This window comes from Liolophura sinensis, chromosome 1 (assembly GCF_032854445.1).
Source record: "Liolophura sinensis isolate JHLJ2023 chromosome 1, CUHK_Ljap_v2, whole genome shotgun sequence".
Classification (NCBI taxonomy): domain Eukaryota; kingdom Metazoa; phylum Mollusca; class Polyplacophora; order Chitonida; family Chitonidae; genus Liolophura; species Liolophura sinensis.
In genome coordinates this window covers 89,958,571-89,976,231 of record NC_088295.1, presented here as the reverse complement: position 1 = coordinate 89,976,231, position 17,661 = coordinate 89,958,571, and the positions used below count along the sequence as shown (strand labels likewise).

Sequence of the window (17,661 nt, the reverse complement as noted above, 5' to 3'; positions counted from 1 at the left end):
TACACCATGCTATCATGGATGCTTTGAAACGTCCACTCTTTACTTCCTTGGGCCCAGCTGTTCGAAAGCGTATTAGCTAATACTTCTATTAAGTATTTAATATAATGTTACACAATTTTTCTTAGCCTAAGTGCAAATTGAAGACATGGTTTCAACTTAAATTTGGTATGAAATCTGCAACCAGTTTTGAACAACCGGGCTCAGATGTTGATACTTTGTCGGCAAATCAGTTTCTCTCTCAGAAGTACAGTTGTGTATACTACTACATAAATTAGCCTATTTTGCAGATAGCCACACTAGGCTCTCCAATAATTCACAGAAATCCAACCATAACAACGGTAATTTCGGAAGTAATTAATTCTTAAAGACAAATCTCTGAGGTGTCTTTCTACGCTCATTAGAGTAGAGGAAATGCCAGCCAGAAGTTTCAAGGAAAGCTACAGATAATTCATAAACTTACATTTTGTATCAAAGATTGCAGTGAATTTTAAGGTCTACAAGGAATTTATCTTTCAATTCAACTTTAATTAAATCCTGGTTCAGAACAGCGGCCCGGTTTAAACAGACAAATAGCCTGTTGCACCAACTGTTAATGTCATAGCTAGCCACTCTCATGCAGTTCCATCACTGTCAGTTTGACAATAAAGCGTCGTTGAACATGTTGACACAATTGTCTGTATTCTTACGGCTGACAGGCTGACCCCTCGACTAAGACATTGGCGCAACTATCCTCTCACACTGTGATCAACTGTCCGGTTGTCTCGAGCATACAGGTTTGATGATTTCTAGTTTAACCTTGCCAGTAAGACGGTAATGTATACTGTAGCCGACTTTCACCAAAGTTTTCCTTTCTCCATGTGGGCCTATATATCGTGTTACATTTGTTTTTCTATGTGTGTCATAAGGCTTGAACTCACATGGTTCATAAGCCCTTTATATTTGCAAGTTGGTCTTAGACAATCTCTTTTTTTGAATCGCCTTGCGCAGTCAGGTTCGCTGTCGAAAGGCTACAGGGTTTAATATCAGACAACAAGGTGCTTCCCTCATCTCGAGGTCACCTGGCCTAAGTGTAACAAACTGTTAATTTACATATCTCTTCTGATTGGTCAGGGATTAATACCGAATATATGTTTCGGACAAACAAACCTGTGTCTTTCTTTAGATCATTTTATGCGTCAAGATTTCTGCATTTCTGCGGATTAATAACGTGATTTATTTCCTCAAAGTGGATAGTATATAAACGAGGCTCAGAGAGGTTAGAGATACCGTCAGTGATCTGTGACTTGCTCATCTACTTCTTGGCAACCTCAATTCCCGGACTGATTAAAGCCATGATGATTCTTCAAGTTATTCTGTGGATGACAATCAGTGTCATTCTTTCGTGTGAGTAGAATTTTCTTTTCAGAACTATAGCACATACCTGACCCGACCACACTCTGTAAGAGTCAACTGCGATAAAGTTTGCCTTTTGCATGATCACAGCCAGAAGGCCAGTAGCCATCCAGTTTGTGTGTTGCCAATATGGACCTTATGAAGAAAACTGCAAACAACTTCATAACTTCAGCTTCAGGTCGAATAAATTTATATCCATAAACGCTGGTCAGAGAGAGAGTCAAAATACACGATGATTTATTTGATCACAGACATGCAAGGTCGTTCTTTCTTCACTCTGAGTTTAAAGATGTCTAGTTGGGGACAAACTAGGTTAACTTGCACTCTTGTGTTAAGCTGAGAGCCAAGACAGGAATGTTTAACATTGCCGACTTTAAAACCTTAAGTAAAGCCTGCGGAATAGAGAGTAAAACCTGAGCATCGGCGATAGTGTGATAGCTGACAAATGGTTACACGTATTTTCCCAGCTGAGTTTTGAGAACGTATCACTGACTTACCAACACAACGCCCATCGCAGTGCGCTAGTTGTGGTTGTGATTTTGGTTATCCCGTAATTGTGGTTGGAGCTTTGGTTGTAAAGTAATTGTGGTTGGAATTTAAGTTTTCCGGTAGGTGTGGTTGAGATTATAATCGTTAAAGTTGGTGGGGGGTTGAAAATGTCCTTTTCTAACATCAGAGCACAATTGTCTAAAAGTGTATTAGCTAGTAGTGGTATTAAGTCATATTGTTATAAATAAAGGATTTAAGCCAAATTCAGCAGCGAATACAGTTGTCCAAAGTCAAAATATAACAGCAGCAGATTATACAGGTTGTTTACAGGTTGTTTTGGGGAAAAGTATAACATTTAGTTGTCCGTTATTCGTAAGTTGGGGTTTTAGTTGTCACTTAGTTGTGGTCAAGGTTTTAGTTGTCCGTTAGTTGCGAGTTGGGCTTTTTGTTGTCCACTACTTGTGAAATGGAGTATTAGTTTGTCCGTTAGTTGTGGGTGGGGTTTCAGTTGTCAGAATTGTTTGAAAGTGCATTGCCTAATACTGGTATTATGGTACACATTAATATACAGGTATCCAGTTGTTTTGGGGACATAACTAAAAAGGATAACATTCAGTTCTCCGTTACTCGTAAGATGGGGTTTTACTCATCCATTAGATGTGAGCATTGATACGTCACATTGATTTTAGATGTGTAATTTTAGATGTCCTTTATTCGTAAGTTGGGGTTTTAGTTGCACGTTAGTTGTGGGTTTAGGGTTTACTTGTCCGTTACTTGTGGGCTGGAGTTTTAGTAGTCCGTTAGTTGTGACAGGGATTTTAGTTATTCGTTAGTTGTGGTTTTGGGTTTTAGTTGTCTGTTAGTCGTAGGTGGGGTTTAAGTTGTCCGTTAGTTGTTGGTGTGGGTTTTAGTTGTCCATTAGTTGTGGACTGGGCTTTTAGCTGGTCCGTTAGCTGTATAATTAGTTTGGAGGTTGGGGTTTCAGTTGTCTAGTATATTGACGGGTTGATGACACGAATATAATACACTTATGAGACGATGGCAATTGTCGGTGGCAGTTTTCTAAATTACTTCATCAATCCACTACAGATTGATTTATTTATTTATTTTGTTATTTGATTGGTGTTTTACGCCGTATTCAATAATATTTCACTTCTATGCGGGCGGTCGGCATTACGGTGGGAGGAAACCGGAAAGAGCCTGGGGCAACATATAGAATGATGTGTATAAAAAGGCGTGTACATTACCTGATCATATACATACATATATATATATATATATATATATATATATATATATATATATATATATATATATATATATATATATATATATATATATATATATATATATATATATTCCACCATGTTGTGACGTGTGACGTGTTGTAGTCATGTACATGTTTAATCTCTTTCTGTTTTCTTTAGGTTCGTCAAAGCCCGTGGGGCTGAGGATGACGTCAAGAGGGTCTCGCACGGTGGGTTCAACACTGACGATTGATTGCTTGGTGAGAGCGCCCTCTACCGCTACAATAACGTTATCAAAGAACTCCAGGACTTTGCAAAACGTAAGTAGGAAATGGTATCCATCTTTGTGATTCCATTTTGGGTGTTGTGTGCGCACGATCATCTTTATGCGCGTGGTTTTCAGTTGGTATGCTAAACACTTTGGCATTCACCTTGAGATACCATCATAGAGTTTGTGCATGTGTATGAACAACAGCTCCTGATATACTCTCCATGTACACAGCCTATAGGATGACACTGTGTCAGCTTGTAAAGGCCTCTTAAAGAAGTCATCCTTGGGTATGGTCGGCCCTTATGGACTTACATATTCTAGGTACATCACCTAAAGTATAGCGTGTGCCCGTAAAGTGGTGACTAACATGGTATAATGGTATAATGTGCCTCCATGCTCTCTGTTTTAGGTTGGTAAAGTGCATGCATACCCTTTTTGCACAAATGTGGGGATGTGTTTAATTTCCTTGCACGTTCAGATTTCTACACATAGCAAAGTGTACGTGTGTCCGGAAACTTTTATCTAAGCTATACCTGATATTACTTGTGTGCGTAATTGCTTCTGTAAACAGTACACTGTATTGTACCTGCATATATCTTGTTTTCTTCTACCCATGTTGTTATCCTTGAGCGTATCTATGTACATGTGTGCGCGTGACGGGATCAAGGCAGACGGAAACTAACTGTTAATCACTTTATAGAAAAAGAAATGAATGGGTGAAGCTAGATGACTCAAAAGGAATCAACATTTTAACAGTAGCAATACATCTTGCCCAAACACTGAATTTGGGTTAACACCTGAGTGCATAGGCTTGTTCAAATTATAAAGATATTTGGCTCTTTCCAATTCAGAAAACAACAGGTTCAACAATTAAGTCCACGACAAGGAATCCGTAGGGGCCTACATTGCATCCAAACGTATTATTTATGTAAAGGGGCATTTGTATCATATAATGAAACCATAAAGATGTCAACTCTTTAAAAACACCTTCATATGTGATTTGCTATGTTAACAGACTGACCGAGTGTCGCTGACACAGATGGAAGGTACAAATGGTGGCGTTCATTATCTCATCACGATTACCTCCCTTGTCCCGTCTGACTCCGGCCTGTACACTTGTGAAGTTCGCAATGGTGGATCAGTGAGCAGATCCTCGACGGGAATCTCTATAAGAGGTAACATCTGACAGTTTGACAGAAAAGTAAAAAAAAAATAAGACGGCAAACGTTCTGATGTTTTATGTCAAGCGTCATATCGAATTAATATGTTTTTCAACCACCACAATGGCTTTTAGGGGCCTCTGTACTTAACGTGCTAGCCAACCACAATGACACGGCAGCCTCTTACCAAAGCGGTCGCTGTGAGTTGACGTTATACGAGCGCATTCATTTTCCTTACTATTTATGTAGTAATTTTGTCAACTTAAACCTCAAAAACATATATCCCCTAACTTTCGTGCGGTAGCATGGCATACCACCACATGCAGCTAGGACTTTTTTCTACAACATATGGAAAAACTAACATTGCATGACCACGATTTTTTGAACTGTGTTTTCCAAAAAAAAAAGTTTTCGATTATATATAAAACAGACAAAATTCTTAATCATTTTCACTCGGTGCAAGATAGCAGTGCAGATATTTATACTGTATTATCAACTTAAACTGTCTGTGTAGTTGTATTATACAATCAGTGGTCCTTCACTCTTCAGTTTGGAGGCAAATTTTGGACAGAGTTGCGCCAGTTCCGCATGTTTAACCTTGAAGGTCAACTTATACACCAATTCTCTCCGGTTCTATGTTGGAAGATCTTCCGGGTTTCGGGTTTATCCCCGGTTCTGTCCGGTTTCCTCTCACAGTCTAACCGCCGACGTATCAATGAAAAATTCTTCAGTACGGCGTAAAACATCTAAAAAAATCAATAAATAAATAAACAAATAAATAATACTCGTTTATTTTAGGATCTAGTAGATCTACACAAAGCGGGAAATAAAAATAAATGAATTTATTACACTGTACAACAAAAAAATTTTGACATACTTCTGGATGAACCTACTACACTGTAGAGTATACATAGTGTGACGTTCACCTAAATAAATATATTCCACCTTACAGTATACATAGTGTGGCGTATACGTACATAAAGTTGCTCCACCTTACAGTATACATAGTGTGGCGTACACGTACATAAACATGCTCCACCTTACAGCATACATAATGTAACGTTCAACTCGATAAACATACTCCACCTTACAGTATATATAGTGTGACGTTTATCTAGATGAACATACTCCACCTAATAGCATACATGGTGTGACGTATACCTGGATAAACACACTCCACCTTACAGTATAAATAGTTGTGACGATCACTAGAGCATAGATAGTGTGACGTACACCTGGACAAGCATACTCAACCTTACAGCATACATGGTGTGACGTACATCTGGATATATACACGACCTTACAGCATACATTGTGTGACGTACACCTGGATGAACATACTCCACCTTACAGCATACATAGTGTGACGTACACCTGGATGAACACACTCCACCTTAGAGCATAAATAGTGTGGCGTACACCTGGATGAACACGCTCCATCTTACAGCATACGTAGTGTGACGTACAGCTAGATTAACATACCCCACCTTAAACCATAGAAAGTGTGACGTACTCATGGGTATGCCTTCTCCACCATACAACACACATATAACGTTACACAATTTTTCTTAGCTTAATGCGATTCTCTGGCCGTGGAACTAGCCTTTGTGCTTTCAGTTTTTGTAAGGCGAGTAAATAGACCCTTAAGCCTTAAGCTTGTAATACAGGGAGGTGTACAACCGGTTGATGTACACAATCGACTAAAGGAGTTAGTGGGGAGTGGGCCTAATATCTTAAAGGAACTAATCAAAGTCTCTAGAGATGTCTGGAATGTTACAGTGGCTACGCAAACTGTGCAGGAACAGCTGTTGGCTAGCGGCTTCACATTCAAAGGGGTAGATTGTCCAATATATGATGTGGAGGAGCATCTGGTTAGATCTCGAGTGTCCGATCGAGGTGCCCGATGACACTATTCGAGGTTTGATGTCCCGGTATGGCACGGTCCATCACGTCAGCCGGGAACATTACCTTTTTGATAGGTCACTTGAGAATGGTATGCGCCGTATTTACATGAGTGTTGTGACCGAGATCATTCCACAATCATTTTCGGTTGGGAATTTAAGAATTCCTATGTGGTACAGAGGTCAGGTCCGTGCCTGTCACATCTGTGATAGCACAGAACATTTCAAGGCCGACTGTCCTTTAAAGGATAAATGCCTCAAGTGTAAACAGGCAGGCCACTTTCAAAAGGACTGCCCGTTGAGCGATGAAAATGACAATGGCGATAATGACGATAACGATTGCAATGATAATGATGATGATGATAAAGATAGTAATGATTATGAAGTTGAAGGTGACAATAAAGATGAGAATGAAGGTCGAGGAGATGATGATGGTAATTATAGTGAGGGACATGGGGATGATATGGAAATTGGGGTTTCTGGCGAGTCTGTTCCTTCCAGTCAACAAAATAAGGGGACTTTGGATAACTCTGCTGCTGACAACGAGGAAGCTGGAGAGTGGCAAGTTGTCACCAACTCCATGTCCTCCCGGAAAAAGATCCGAAACCAGTGCATTGATGCCACAAATAAGGTCAGGAAGTTAAGCGAATCGCCAGTAGTAGGTGGGCCCCTTTTGCGAGGCATCTCAGACGTCAAATAGCTCGGAGAGAGTTGTCAGTATGAGCCAAATCTCGAATACCTCCTCACCTCCTAGATCGTCAGAAATTTCGAATACTACGCCATCCTGCATTAAGGGGACGCAATCCAATGGCGTGACGCCCTCCAAAGGTGCAGTTGGTAAGAGCCCATCCTTATGAGGTAGCGCGTTCAGCCCTGACCCGTCTACAATGTCACAGTTAGACACTAGAGATATAGCAGCTTGTCTTGATCCTCAGGGAAGCTCTCAGCAATCTGATATGTCTAGGGCTGGTGGAGAATCCAACATGGAGGAATCTCTTTCGGAACTGGATGCACCCGAAGACTTGCCTGCCGATACCAATGACAGGGGTGAGGTCTTGGTACCTGTCTCAACATCCCTGGGGTCGTATTATCGCACATTGCGACGCGATTCTAAAGTTGACAAGGTTAAAAAGCAGAGGAAGTTGATAAGGTTGTCACAGGAGGATTTTGCTGAGCTTAGGGCAGCGATGTATAAAAAGTCCAGAAAAAGAAAAAGAACAAATAAATATTAATAATGGCTACTACAAAAATCTTACGGTGGAACCGTAGAGGATTGAGGTTAGCTCAAGACCTCAATCCTATATAGCTTTTAACTTGCAGGAAACTCTGATGACTGATCCTAGTTATCAATGTTGAGGTTATGTATCTCATCACGCTGTTGCCACGTCTACGAATGGAAAGGCATCAGGCGGTTCTTCTCTTTTGATTAGGCAGGGTGTAATACACAATAGACTGGCACTGAACACCGACTTGCAGGCGTTGGCGGTGTGTATCACACTGGGTATAGTATTAACAATCTGTTCTATTTATATACCACCTTCTTCCACTCTTCACCAACAAGAGCTGCAAAATTTATATGATCAATTACCTAAACCGTGTCTTCTTTTGTGTACCCACAAATACCCACAGTGTTCTCTGGGGTGACTCTGAACGTAACCAGAAGGGCTCTGCATTGGAGGATTTTATATCTAATAACTCTATATGCGTATTAAATGATAGCACACATACTTACCTTCATCCTGCAAAGGGAATTTATTCGGTCCTTAATTTGGCTCTGGCTGATGCAGGGCTACGGCCGGAATTCAGCTGGAGCGTCCATGATGATCTGTGCGGAAGCGACCACTTCCGCACCATACTTACCCTTGAGGAGCCGGTATCTTCCTCCCTTCCCCGCTTTAATTATGATAAAGCAGACTGGCCCCGCATTGCTGTTCTGTGTGGTGAAACAATTACTAGCGACCTTTTTCTTGATGCAGTTGATCCTATCCAGTTATTCTCCGCTAATCGATGTAGCCTCCAATTGTATCCCGAAATCATGTGCGGTTCCCCGTATTAAGAAACTGTGGTTCACGGAGGACTGTAAACGAGCTAGGCGTTTCAGGAAACGTGCTGAGCACGTGTACCGATGTAGACCATCTCCCAGTAATGTACACGGTGTTAGGCGTACTCGAGCTTAAGCCCGTAGGACTATCAAACAGTCCAAACGTGACTCTTGGAAACGTTATGTTTCTAAGATTTATCATCGTACTCCTATGTCAAAAGTCTGGAATATGATCCAACGCATCAAAGGCAAGGGATCCAATGTCACTGTCAATCATCTTAAAGACAGGAATAATTCTTTGACAGAAAAACTTGACATAGCCAATAGATTGGGCGCTTCTTTTGCGCACCATTCGTCTTCAGATAATTACTTGCCTCAGTTCCAGCGTAACAAGGAACGGACCGAGGTAAGTCTTCTTGATTTTACATCCTCAAATGAAGAATCCTACAATGCTACATTTTCTCTACATGAACTATCCGCATCCCTGAGCAAGGCCCATGACTCAACTCCAGGGCCAGATGATATCCACTATCAGCTTTTATGACACCTTCCAGAATCTTCCTTGAGGGTGATTCTTGGAATTTTTAATACCATTTGGATTTCCAGGAATTTTCCTGCCTCATGGCAAAACGTTATTATTATCACCATCCCAAGGCCCGGAAAGGATTCTACCGATCCAAATAACTATCGTCCTATTTCCTTAACCAGTTGTGTATCCAAGACTATGGAGAGGATGATTAACGATCGCTTAGTCTGGTTTTTGGAGACTAATGAGTTGATAAGCGACATTCAATGTGGATTTCGAAAGAATCGCAGTACTGTTGATCATCTTGTTCGTCTAGAATCCTTTATTAAGAACGGTATCGTTAATCGTGGCCATGTCGTATCTCTTTTTTTTTGATCTGGAAAAGGCATATGACACTACTTGGAAATATGGCATTATGAAAGATATGCATGGATTTGGACTTAGAGGTCGGCTTCCTGACTTTATTCGTAAATTCTTAGACCATCGTCACTTCCAAGTTTGGGTTGGGGCTACCCTATCTGACTACTTTGAACAAGATCAGAGGGTTCCTCAACGCAGCATTTTATCAGTTACTCTCTTTAGCATTAAGACTAATAGCCTTGCCAGAATTTTATTTCCTAGTATGAATGCGTCCCTTCTTGTGGACGATCTTGGTATCTCTTGTTGAGGCAAAGGTATGCACACTATTGAGAGACAGCTGCAGCTTTGCCTTAACAAAATCCATGCCTGCGCACTGGAGAACGGATTTAAGTTCTCCAAGTCGAAGACTAACTGTGTACACTTTTAACGGAAGTACTTCCCCCATGAAGACCCCAAGGTATTTTAGATGGGTCCCCCATCAAGGTTGTGCCGGAGGCAAAATTCCTCGGGGTGATCTTCAATAAGCACCTTACATTTAAATCTCACATTATTATCTTAGAGCCAAATGCCTAAAGGCGCTTGATATTTTGAAGGTTGTCTCTAGTGCTCGATGAGGAGGGGGTCATGAAACCCTACTTCAGCTCTATCGAGCACTGATTCGTTCTAAGCTAGACTATGCCTACAGTGTTTATGGAGGTGCGCCACGCTCCAAATTGAAGAAACTCAATACTGTACATCACCAGGCCCTACGGTTGTGCTTAGGTGCTTTCCGTACCTCTCCTTGGAGAGTCTCTATGTTGCGGCAAACGAACCTCCCCTGGAGCTTCGAAGAACTAAACTATCCTTACAGTATATCACCATACTTAGAGCCAATCCATCCAACCTAGCCTTTGATTGTGTCTTCCATCCGGAATTTGAAGACTTATATGCCCAGAAGCCATCCATTGTTCCTCCACTGGGTGTCCGCATCCAGGAACACGTGCAAGCAGCTGGACGGGCTGGATACTATCGCCCCCATACGCATCCAGGAAAATCCACCGTGGTTATGTCCTGAGCCTCAGGTTGATACCTCACTCTCCTCCCTGAAGAAATCTTCCACCAACCCTTTAGTATACCAACAGGAGTTTAGTAATATGTGTTCAAAGTATCCATTTTATCACTGTATATTCACTGACAGTTCCAAGAATGATGATGGCGTGGCTTCTGCCGCTGTCCATTTCAACTCGGTTTCCAAATTTCTGTTCTGTATTTACTGTGGAAGCCAAGGCAATTTTGTGCGCACTTCGGTCCATCCCACAGCTCGGAGGTAGCAGATTTCTCATCTGCTCTGACTCCCTTTCCTACCTCGAGGCAATTCGGGCTAGTTCGCCTGTAGATCCAGACATTCTGTCTATCAGGGAGATGTTTAAACGACTTAATGAAGATTTTATAATTGTTTTTTGTTGGGTGCCCGGGCATATGAGTATCCCAGGGAATACTGCTGCAGATAAAGCCGCTTAGGTGGCTCTGCATTCCGTTACTACCCAAAAATGACATTCCATATTCGGACTTGCGTTCACTTATTTGCTCCTGTATCAAGCGCTTGTTTCAGGCTCAATGGGATGACCAGACAACCAACAAACTGCATGATATTCGTCAGTTTGTTGGTCCAGCACCTTCCCTTTCTCGGCATCGTCTCCGGTCTTCCATAATGAGGTGGTTTCGTATCGGCCACACATGTGCTACGCATGAGTATTTGTTGAAAGGAGAAAGTGCACCTCATTACTTTGCTTGTGATCAACGGTTCACAGTCAAGCGCATATTGTTTGAGTGTAGCGACAGTCACGTACCTCTTGTTGAACCTACTGCACTGTACATCATGCATAGTGTAACGTACATCTGGATAAACATACTCCACCCTACAGGATACATAAGATGACGTTTACCTGGAATTACATAGTACACCTTACTGCATACAAAGTGTGACGTACACCTGAATAAACGTACTACACTGTACAGTATATATTGTGTGACGTACACCTGCATAAACATACTCCACCTTATGGCACACAGAGTCTGACGTACATCTGGATGAACATACTCCACTCTGCAACATGTAAAGTGAGACGTACATCTGGATAAGCTTAGTCCACCCTACAGCACACATGGTGTAACGTACACCTGGATGAATATACCTTACCTTACACCATACATAGTGTAACGTACACCCGTATGAACTTCCCACACTGTACAGCATACACAGTGTGACGTACTCCTGTATAAACATCCTCTACTGCACAGCATACATAGTGTGACATACACCGGGATGGACATACTCCACCTTACACCATACATAGTTTGACGTACACCTGGATGAACATACTCTAAATCAGTTCATTCATTTTGTGACGTACACCTGGATGAACATACCTTACCTTACACCATACATAGTTTGACGTACACCTGTATGATCATCCTCTACCGCACAGCATACATAGTGTAACGTACACCTGGATGAACATACTACACCCTATAGCACACATAGTGCGACGAACATCTGTATGAACATACTCCACCTTACAACATACATAGTGTGACATACACCTGGATAAAAATACTTCAAATTACAGCATACGTAGTGTGACGTATACCGGGATAAACACACTCCACCTTACAGCATGCCTAGTGTGACGTAAACCTTGATAAACACACTCCACCTTAAGGCTTACATAGTGTGACTTACACCTGGATGAACCTCCTACACTGTAATGTATACATAGTGTAACGTACACCTGTATGAACCTCCCACACTTTACAGCATACACAGTGTGACGTACACCGGTATAAACATCCTCTACTGCACAGCATACATAGTGTGACGTACACCTGGATGAACATACTCCACCTTAGAGCATACATAATGTGACGTACACACTGATCAACATACTCCACTTTACAGCATACATAGTGTGACGTACACCTGGATGAGCCTCCTACACTGCACAGCATTCATAGTGTGATGTACACCTGGATTAACATACTTCACCTTACAGCATATGTAGTGTGACGTACACCTGGATGGACATACTCCACCTTACAGCATACATAGTTTGACGTACACCTCGATAAACATACTCCACCTTACAACATAAATAGTGTGACGTACAGCTGGATGAACATACCCCACCTTACAACATACATAGTGTGACGTACATCTGGATAAAAATACTTCACCTCACAGCATACATAGTGTGACGTACAGCTAGATGAACATACTGCACCTTACAGCATGCCTAGTGTGACGTACACCTTGATAAACACACTCCACCTTAAGGCATACATAGTGTGACTTACACCTGGATCAACCTCCTAAACTGTAAAGCATACACAGTGTAACGTACACCTGTATAAACCTCCCACACTGTACAGCATACACAGTGTCATTTACTCCTGTATAAACATCCTCTACTGCACAGTATACATAGTGTGACGTACACCTGCATAAACATACACCACCTTACAGCACACATAGTGTGACGTACACCTACATGAGCCTCCTACACTGCACAGCATACATAGTGTGACGTACACCTGGATGGAAATACTCCACCTTACAGCATAAGTAGTGTGACGTACACCGGGATGGACATACTCCACCTTACTATTGACGTACACCTGGATAAACATACTCCACCTTACAGTATACAGAGTCTGTCGTACACCGGGATGGACATACTCCACCTTACTATTGACGTGCACCTGGATAAACATACTCCACCTTACAGTATACAGAGTATGTCGTACACCGGAATGGACATACTCCACCTTACAGCATACAAAGTTTGACGTACACCTGGATGGCCATACTCCAAATCACTCCATTCATTGTGTGACGTACACCTGGTTGCCATACCTTACCTTACACCATACATAGTCTGAGGTACGTTTGTATGATCATCCTCTACCGCACAGCATACATAGGATGACGTACACCTGGATAAACATACTTCACTTTACAGCATACGTAGTGTAACGTACACCTGGATAAATATACTCCACCTTACAACATAAATGGTGTGACGTACAGCTTGATGAACATACTCCACCTTACAACATAAATAGTGTGACGTACAGCTGGATGAACATACTCCACCTTACAACATAAATAGTGTGACGTACAGCTGGATGAACATACTCCACCTTACAACATACATAGTGTGACGTACAGCTTGATGAACATACTCCACCTTACAACATAAATAGCGTGACGTACAGCTTGATGAACATACTCCACCTTACAACATAAATAGTGTGACGTACAGCTGGATGAACATACTCCACCTTACAACATACATAGTGTGACGTACAACTTGATGAACATACTCCACCTTACAACATAAATAGTGTGACGTACAGCTGGATGAACATACTCCACCTTACAACATAAATAGTGTGACGTACAGCTTGATGAACATACTCCACCTTACAACATAAATAGTGTGACGTACAGCTGGATGAACATACTCCACCTTACAACATACATAGTGTGACGTAAACCGGGATGAACATACTCCACCTTAAAGCATACATAGTGTGACTTACACCTGGATGAACCTCTTACACTGTACAGCATACATAATTTGACGTACACTGGATGAACATCCTCTACTGCACAGCATACATAGTGTGACGTACACCTGGATGAACATACTACACTGTACAGTAGGTATTGTGCTACGTACACCTGGATAAACATACTCCACCTTACACCATGCATAGTGAGACGTACACCTGTATGAACATCCTACACTGCACAGCATACATAGTGTGACGTACACCTCGATGAACATACTCCACCTTACAGTATACAGAGTCTGACGTACACACGGATCAACATACTCCACCTTTCAGCATACATAGTGTGACGTACACCTCGATGAACATACTCCACCTTACAGTATACAGAGTCTGACGTACACACGGATCAACATACTCCACCTTTCAGCATACATAGTGAGACGTACACCTGTATGAACCTCCCACACTGTACAGCATACACAGTGTGACGTACACCTCGATGAACATACTCCACCTTACAGTATACAGAGTCTGACGTACACACGGATCAACATACTCCACCTTTCAGCATACATAGTGTGACGTACACCTGGATGAGCCTCCACTCTGTACAGCATACATAGTGTGACGTACACCTGGATGAGCCTCCACTCTGTACAGCATACATAGTGTGACGTACACACGGATCAACATACTCCACTTTTCAGCATACATAGTGTGACGTACACCTGGATGAACATACTGCACCGCTTTTGTACAACCGCGCCCGGAAGTTGGTACTTCGGAGGGAAATGTGTTTCCTTCTCAGAAGCACAGTTGTGTATACTACTACATAAATTAGCTTATTTTGCAGGTAGCTCTACTAGGCTCTCTAATAATTCATTTAAACCCAACCATGCCGACGATAAATTCAGAAGTATTTAATTCTTAAAGACAATTCTCTGCAATGTCTTTTCACGCGCCTTAGAGTAGAGGAAATGACATACAACAGTTTTAACAAAAGGTGCAGAGAGTTCATTAACTTTTTAAATAAACTTACCTTTTTTAACAAAGATTGCAGTGGATTTTAAAGTCTGCAAGTGTTATGTGCACGACTGCCGTCAGTTTCTAAATTTAGCTTGCCACTGTTTACATACGCTGAGTTCGGCGCCTGCTGTCTGCCTCTACCTTAGAATATTCCAGAATGCGCTCAGTTCGGTGCCTGTTTGTTTACATCAAGTGTTCAGGAATTTTCTTATTCTGGACAATTCCACCAGGCTATATAAGACCTATGAAAGCAGGTCAAAAAGGGAGAGAACAGAGAACGGAGAAAGGAGAATTATTGAGAGCTTGGATGCTTTTGCTGTGTATTACTTTAGTAGGCCATTTGTACTGAATTTTGGTGTCTCTATAGCCTCTGGCTTTGTTATATCCTATCTCGACCGAGCACTCGTTCAGTCTGAACTTGTGTGTTTAGTTTGTGCTCTTGTATACACAGTGCTTATTAGTACACAGACCCTGTCTGTGGAATTTTGTGTATATTTCGTCATACACTCAGTTATACTGTGGATTTTCCCTCTTGTGAATTTGCCTCTGAGCATTTATGCCTGTGTGGTATATATATTGTGGAATATATGCGTCCGTTTAGACTTGACACCGTAAGTACTTTAGTATTTGTATAGATACTGCTATCCTTTCTTGCTAAATTTGAGTACTTTAGTACCGGTATTTGTATAAGTCTTATTATCTGTTCTTGTTAAGCTAATAAATTGTTGTAAAATAAAATCTGCTGGTTTTGGTTACTTTTTTGTGCGGCTAAACTGTCGTGTATTTCGAACAAGCCATCTCTTTATAATACAGACAGTTTGGGTCGTAACACAAGGAATTTATCTTTCAATGTAACTTTAATTAAATCCTGGTCTAGAACAGCGGCCCGGATTAGGCAGACAAACAGCTTGTTGCACCTGTTAATTTCATAGCTAGCCACTCTCACGCAATTCCATCTCTGTCAGTTTGACAACAAAGTGTCTTTAAACATGTTGACACAATTGTCTGTATTCTTACGGCTGACAGGCTGACCCCTCGACCAAGACATTGGCGCAACTATCCTCTCACACTGTGATCAACTGTCCGGTTGTCTCGAGCATACAGGTTTGATGATTTCTAGTTTAACCTTGCCAGTAAGACGGTAATGTATACTGTAGCCGACTTTCACCAAAGTTTTCCTTTCTCCATGTGGGCCTATATATCGTGTTACATTTGTTTTTCTATGTGTGTCATAAGGCCTGAACTCACATGGTTCATAAGCCCTTTATATTTGCAGGTTTGTCTTAGACAATCTCTTTTTTTGAATCGCCTTGGGCAGTCAGGTTCGCTGTCGAAAGGCTACAGGGTTTAATATCAGACAACAAGGTGCTTCCCTCATCTCGAGGTCACCTGGCCTAAGTGTAACAAACTGTTAATTTACATATCTCTTCTGATTGGTCAGGATTAATACCGAATATGTTTCGGACAAAAAAACCTGTGTCTTTCTTTAGATCATTGTATGCGTCAAGATTTCTGCATTTCCGCGGTTTAATAACGTGATTTATTTCCTCGAAGTGAATAGTATATAAACGAGCCCCAGAGAGGTTAAAGATACCGACAGCGATCTGTGACGTGCTCATCTACTTCTTGGCAACCTCAATTCCCGGACTGATTAAAGTCATGATGATTTTTTCTTCAAGTTATTCTGTGGATGACAATCAGTGTCATTCTTTCGTGTGAGTAGAGTTTTCTTTTCAGAACTAAAACATATACTAGACCCAACCAGAAGGCCAGTGGACATCAAGTTTGAATGTTGCCAATATGCACCTTGTGAAGAAAACTGCAAACAACTTCATAACTTCAGCTTCAGGTTGAATAAATTTATATCCATAAATGCTCGTCAGAGAGAGTCAAAATACACGATGATTTATTGGGTCGCAAACATGCAAGGTCGTTCTTTCTTCACTCTGAATTTAAAGATGTCTAGTTGGGATACAAACTGGGTTAACTTGCACTCTTGTGTTAAGCTGAGAGCCAAGACAGGAATGTTTAATATTGCCGACTTTAAAACCTTACATATATAATATAATACACTCCTGAAAAAAAGAAACGCAAAATGAAATTCAAAAATGATACTTACAATTTTGTACACGTATGTCAACTCAAACAGTTTTGTAGGGTTGCACATTGTTACTGGAATGTTTCAGAAGATCATCCTTGACCAAACGCAACCAAAAATGATTTTTAACGGTTTTATCAATTACGATTGTTATGATGTGCGTTGATGTCGTGCAGCACGAAGTTCAGGCACAATGATTGTTTGTCACGTGCAAAACATGAGTACAGCATGTGACTATAAAAGACCCAGACGAATCTCACAATTTTATCCAATATCTTTGCAAGTACTGTACACGAAAATGGGACGTCTCAACACTGCCGATCGAAATCAGGCAATTGGACGATTGCAAGCTGGCGAATCAAAGACTGAGGTGGCAAGGATCTTCAACGTTCATCCCAGCACAATAACTCGGTTGTTGGATCGGTTTCGTCAAACAAATTTGACAAATGGCCGTCCAAGATCAAGAAGACCTAAAGTCACCACACCTGCCCAAGATCGGTACATCCGGGTAACCCACCTACGTGACCGCCATCGTACCGCCAGGGACACAGCACATGAACAGTTTGGAGCCCGAAGAGTGTCCGATCAGACAA

General features: G+C 41.5%; 1 protein-coding gene across 1 annotated transcript in view; it reads left to right on the top strand.

Annotated features, from left to right (window-relative positions):
- The first annotated feature begins 1,031 nt into the window (after nt 1–1,031).
- The window catches only part of LOC135481958 (vascular cell adhesion protein 1-like), a 34,818-nt gene continuing 18,188 nt past the window's right edge, over nt 1,032–17,661 (top strand). The window contains exons 1-3 of the mRNA XM_064761753.1: nt 1,032–1,383; nt 3,309–3,448; nt 4,415–4,574. The gene's annotated coding sequence lies outside the window, so the exon portion shown is untranslated. The remainder of the gene's footprint in view (nt 1,384–3,308; nt 3,449–4,414; nt 4,575–17,661) is intronic.